This window comes from Microtus ochrogaster, chromosome 4 (genome assembly GCF_000317375.1).
Source record: "Microtus ochrogaster isolate Prairie Vole_2 chromosome 4, MicOch1.0, whole genome shotgun sequence".
Taxonomy (NCBI): Eukaryota; Metazoa; Chordata; class Mammalia; order Rodentia; family Cricetidae; genus Microtus; species Microtus ochrogaster.
Window position 1 is genome coordinate 1,588,441 of NC_022011.1, and position 6,220 is coordinate 1,594,660.

General features: G+C 44.7%; 1 protein-coding gene across 3 annotated transcripts in view; it reads right to left on the reverse strand.

Annotated features, from left to right (window-relative positions):
• Lsm6 (LSM6 homolog, U6 small nuclear RNA and mRNA degradation associated) overlaps positions 1-4,593 on the reverse strand; it is a 15,694-nt gene extending 11,101 nt beyond the window's left edge. Inside the window, exons 1-2 of one of the 3 annotated variants that reach the window (XM_005345381.2) lie at positions 4,497-4,580; positions 3,417-3,514 (exon numbers count right to left, since the gene is read on the reverse strand). The gene's annotated coding sequence lies outside the window, so the exon portion shown is untranslated. Of the gene's footprint in view, positions 1-3,416; positions 3,515-4,152; positions 4,267-4,496 lie in introns of those variants that run through there. The other 2 variants (XM_005345383.3, XM_005345382.2) reach the window with 2 other exon arrangements.
• Between the last annotated feature and the right edge of the window lie 1,627 nt (positions 4,594-6,220).

The following is a 6,220-nucleotide window of genomic DNA, read 5'->3' on the forward strand; positions in this document are numbered from 1 at the left end:
TGGCACTAACTCTGTAGACCAGGCTGGTCTCGAACTCACAGAGATCCGCCTGCCTCTGCCTCCCGAGTGCTGGGATTAAAGGCGTGCGCCACCATAAATATCTAAAATTACAACTGCTATTTATCCAAGATGCTGGCCACACAACAATCTTATTTGTGTTGTTTTGAGTTTAAAGAGAAAAATGGCAAAGTAACAGATTCAGTACTTTTCATGAGTTTAGTAAAACAAACAAATCTTCCCCCTCATCTAAGAGCCACATATGTGTGTCTTGCACATGCGCTGTTTTACAGCTAAAAAACTTTTAGGGACACCATTAACTCATCTCTCAAGTCTTGGGGTTACTTCCAATCACAGAGGCCAAATTCTACTATTCCAGTTCACTCACGTACAATCCGAAATAAGAAAAATGTCTATTTGCATTAAAAGCCAGAACCCAAACCTAGCAGGGGAGCTGGCTCAGTGGGTAAAGTGCTGTGTTCAAGCACAAGGACCTGAGCTTGGATCCACAGCACCAGGTAAAAAAAGCCAGAGGCACTGAGACATCTGTAACTCTGGCACTAGGGGAAGAGACAGGGAGATCCCAAAGGTTTGCCAGGCAGCAGTCTAGCTCCAGTGAGCTCCAGGTTCACCGAGACCCTGCCCCCCTTACAAACACACACATACACACACTTTTCAAAATCTAGTTCAAGGTAAATGCAGAAATTAACTTCACTGGTGCTAACGACATCTGTATTTTTGGATGAAAAAACAAGTGAAAGAAGAAAACACAACCCTAGGCTTGACAACAGTCAGTGCTTTAAAAATGTTAGCTGTCCGTACCTTTTAGAAAGCAGAAATACTTTCTTCTAAGCTTGCTAAAAATAACACCCCGATTGAGCCCCATTTTTATTTCAATCACCATCAACCTCTTCCCAGGGCAATCCACACTAAGCTACCTACTAAGCCTTAGCTGTAGGGTGAGGCTGTAACACGAAGAAATGGCCTTGGGGCCTTGGCGTTTACTCTCCAGGGGGCTACACTCACACAGAAGTGGCAAATTCCATAGAGACCGTCTGCTTTCAGGTGGAATTACACACAGAGGTCTACCAAGAGAGGACTGAGCCCAGACGTGGCACATCACAGGAGGGTTACTGAATACGTGAGCCAAGTTTGACAGAAAAGTACACTAGCTGCAGAGAGAAGCTGGGCAAAGGCACTGGATATTCTAAAGTGAAATCTACACATGCAAAACAGAGACACTGTTGGAGCACAGGGCCACATTCGTTCTCGGGGAACAGAAGCACAGGCTCAGCTGGAATCATCTGGACCATCAGGAGAACCCAGCCAGCATGTGCCAGCATGTCTGGACCAGAACCCGTACTCTTAGGAACTGGCTAGTTGGAGGATACCATGATCAGGAAAAGGGCACAGGGATCTGCTGTGTCCTCCTTCCTATTCACGGTGGCACAGCACACATTAATTCAGACTCTGCTCGTTTTCTTCCGCATGTGTCACTATCTGCACTTCCTAAAAAAGGCAGGCTTTTCTCTAAAGACTTCAAGCCACATGAAAGGATGAGCTGAAAGCAAGGCCCTCATTTGTTCTCTAGAGTACATTCTGCTAGAGGGCTTGAAAGGGATGCTTTGAAGTTATCTGGAACAAGTATGGTTGCCTCAAATTGGCTGTTCTCATCACCCAGGAAGCCAGACCCTTTGCATTACTCCTCATTAGGTTCCTCGGTACTGCCTGGGACTTAATGACTTGCTCATAAATCCATTCTGTACAAGTAAATTGGTCATGACACCACAATTTTTCCCATCACTTGGCTCAAGTAATTTTAAGTTTTCATCTTTTAAATTGGATAAGGCAGAAGGAATAGTTCTGACAATTTCTGAAGCTAGAGCTAAGATTCTTGAACGATAAACACAAGAAAAGGACTTGCTTTTGCCCAGGTCACCTTGGTAAACTTCTCACTTCAAGCTCAGCCGCACTCTCTCTAGGACTCTGGTCCCTCCCGATTCATAGTGGGTGGTAAGTCGCAGCACTCTATTTCTGGTCAGAAGTCACCAAGTGGTCTAATATGTCAGGATCTGCTCACAGTGAGCAATGGGTTGAAGAAGGCGGGAAGGAGGTATGGTATGTGTGTCAAATTTTATTCACCCAATGATGAGGCATGTTAGATCTAGTCTCTTGCAGATATTTAAGGGGACTTGAAGGAGACAGAAAAATATCCTACTTCTCTGGTAGCCTTGGCTCCTAAAAAGACTGACCAAGTCTGTGGAAGAGGCATTCAAAGCCAATGTCAAACAAAGCCCCGCCCATCCCCTCCTCACCAATGTCCACCCCACAGGTCCGGCGCCTACAACACTATGTATGCACTTCAACATCTATAATCCCAAGGCCTTTATGAATGACCACTGACACAAGGTAGACAGGAGCACTCAGTGCTCAGAAGGCGCATCCAAGTCTGCAAAGACGCCTGGGCAAACGCAGGTTTCTGAAGCTTACGCAGCCAAAAGACACTTTAGGTTTGTTTTTTTCCTGCATTTTACTCATTCATTATTTAGTGGGACAGGAGTAACAGCCTCTGCCACAGCATGCATATAGGTGCAGAGGACAACTTTTGGGAATCTGTTCCATTGAACTTCCTAACTGTAATGTTGCTACTCTTATGAATCATAATGTAAATATCTGATTTGTGACCTCTGTGAAAGGATCTTCCAACAGCCCCAAGGGGTCCCAACCCACAGGCTGGGAACCACTGGTGCAGAGGAGCCTTTACAACATAGGAGCATGTGGTCCAACATGCCAACCACAGAACCTCAGCCAAGCCCTAACCCCCACCTCTCCTTCCCTCTCTTCAGGCCTCATTTCCTGGTTAAAATAACAAGGTAGTATTTCAGAACCAGATGATGAGCACATAGTCTCCAAGCCTGGTTCACACCTAGTAAAGCGAAGTCGCAAGTCCAACTCCAAAGGCTTTGCCTTTACAGACATAAAGGACTTTTCCCTTGTCATCTCCGCCTAAACAACACGCTACTGCAACCACTCACATTATATTACACATGGGGAGTAATCTAGTGATCATGAACATAGGTCAGATGGACACACATATGGAACTTGAGCATCCATGCACTTTCTGGATACAGGAGTATTTTATCCAAACATGAAGAATCTGAAAACAACCATCAAAATCTCAAGGGGTCGACATTCTAAGTAATAAACTTCTAGTGCTGGTCACAAAAAAAAAAAAAAAAAAAAAAAAAAAAAAAAAAAAAAATATGACTTTTCTATTTTCCAGTCCTTCACTAGAAAAGAAAACAAGCCAGGGGAGTTTTAAAAAAAAAAAAAAAATTTTTTTTTTTTTTTTAAATTCTACTACTTACTAGGCTACCCTTCAGTGAGAAAAGACCTGATGAGTAGTCAAGGGTACTCACTTGGGAGGCCAGGAACTGAGTTCTAATCTCCTCCGCTACTTAATCAGCTGTGCAGCTGGTAACTATCACCAGGTCACCTCTCATGGCCCCAGGCTCATCTGCAAAATAATGGAGTTATGCTAGATGGTTACTGACCGGCTCTTCCTGTCCAGCAGTAATACCAACACAGACACACACACACAGAGATTCTGCAAGAAAACCATGAAGGCAGACAGGCACTACAATAAAAAAAAAAAAAAAGTAACAACGCCTGAATCAATCCCAGGGCAGCAGTTGGAGGATCCAGAGTTCAAGGTCAGATTGAGCCATCTGGTGCAACTTAAGCTTCCCAACGGTAATGATTCCAAAAGAGAGGCTGTGCCTTGCTAACCTCAGAAACAAAATACGAGCATACCCGGGCTGGGTGAAAGCATCAGTGCCACACGCGAGCAAGGTAAATTCCGAACATTTTAAAAAAGAACCAGCCTGGCGATGTGCAGGAATTATCTAACCTAATAACTTCGCTTCTGAGAGCCTGTCCAAGGAGAGTTAAGGGTCACACGGGAGGCTAAAATGAACAAGTCAACCACCCAAAGGGGTCCCTCAGGGATCCAATGATAAAACAAGGACCAAACAGAAGAAATGAATTTAAAAATTACAACTTGCTACCTTATTAATGCAAACAGAAAACTAAATATTACTGATAACTGATTTAAAATAAATGGTGGTCTTAGCTGAAATAGGAACAGACACACACAAGAGAGAAGGAGGTGGCGTTCAGCAAGGATCATTTCCTTAGCTCGTCGTAGTTAGGGTTTTCCAGCGCGCACGGTGGAGGAGAGAGCACCGGAGTCGCGAGCCACCTAGCCCTGGGCGCGAAACCCAGCCAGCCCGGGCGCGCGCAGGAGGGGACCGCGGCGGGCGCGTGCACCAAGGGACAGCGCTGAGCACGCGAGGCCGCGTGGTCCGGACGGCCATCTCCTGCTGCAGGCCCGGCCTGGGCTCGAGCCGCTCCCCGCCCGGACCGGGCCTCCGCGAACCTAGGCCGACCGCTCCAGCGCCCACCCGCTCCCACTCGCCCCTCCCGGGCCGCAGACTCACCTCGCAGCCGAATCCGGAGCCTTCACAAGCCGGGCCTCTACGGACGCGCGCGGCGAAAGCCGAAACCGCCCCCGGCAGCGCGCTTTCCCGCCTCACCCAATCAGCGGCCTGCTTAGCTACGGCAGCCCGCGGGGATCAAAAAGGCCACGCCGGGACGGAATGCTCTCCTCCAAGAACTGGCTTGTTCAGTGAGAGATTTGCTGCCCAGGTTTTGAAGTAAAGGTCCGGTGTTTTGATGTCCTCTGTTGCTAGAAAATCGAATACAAAAACAAAACAACCAACAAAAAAATACTAGAAGTGATCTTTTGAGATTTCATTACAGTAAAGAATACCTTAAAACCATAGGAAACAAAAACGAATAGGCTATTGTAAGTACCCGGATACTTGCAATATCTTACCCGGTTTTGTTTCGTTTTACTTTGGTTTTTAGAGACAGGATTTCCCTATGTAACAGCCCTGACTGTCGTGGAACTCACTTTGTAGACCAGGCTGGCTCGGAACCCACTGAGATCCACCTGCCTCTGCCTCCCTGATGCTGGAATTAAAGGCGGGCGTCAGCACTGCCCGGCATCCTAAAATAATTTAAAGAAAATAAAAGTTAAAAGCCTCAAGCCCCCAAACCTACTTCTAAATATTAATTAAATGGATGAAGTTTAAGTTACTGCTAGAGATTGTTTCCATAGCAATGTTGCTACAACAAAAACACAAATCATTTAAAGCAACTGAATTATAATGGCGCCAATTCTAAGAAGACATTACAAACTAGTTTAATTGAAAATTGCATGCGGATACCATTTAAGTGCTGTAGGGGAACTTGGTTTGGGATATTGTGTGAATTCTTAGTGTGTGTTTTCTATTTATAGAACGAAAAGATCACAGGAAGACCTGATTCCTTTCTATACCCATGCTTTCATTTATAGTGACATTTTAATTTATATTTTATATTGTATTTTGAATTTATATTTTAATTATGTTTCTGATGTTTATCCATCATCACAGTTATATACTGTCAAAGAACTGCTACCCTCCCCTGTTAAGGATCTAAGATGCAGAATTGTTTCCTGAGACAGAAAATGGCTCCTTCTTTTCTAAGTTCCTCTTACAGAAGGACAAAAGCAATAGACCTGTGACTGGTGTCACGGACAGAGAACAACTGGATAAGATTTGATAACAGCCATATCCTTTGGTTCCTCTGTATAATCCCAGTTGATGTCAAAACCATCAGTTACAGACTAATAAGACAGCATTTTAGACTCTTGAAATATAAAGTATAAAATTAACAATATAAGTAAAGTCGCATTTAAATCAAGCTGTCTACAAAGAAGAAGCATGCTATACTCTGTCCCTAAAATAAATTGCTTTGTAATTTGAACTTGAAGCTGAGGGTCTAGCAGTTGATGGCATGCCTAGTGTGTGTTAACATCTCTGCCACTACAGTAATGGTGCACACACAAGCGTGGGTGCAGGGGGATTAAAGATTCAAGTTCATCCTCGGTTGCAAAATGAATTTGAGACCTTGTCTCAAAAAAGGAAAGTGTACTGCATTCCTCACTGATGATTGTGGTTATTGTATGTGTATTACATATGTAGACAGAGACAGGTATATTCATAGCTGCTTTCGCTTTGCCACGGAGCTCTGACGCAGCCCTCAAGCCTGGAGTGAGAAGAGTTTTGGGGGCTCAGTTCACCTGCAGAATAGAATAGTTGCCACTGTCTTCAAGGGC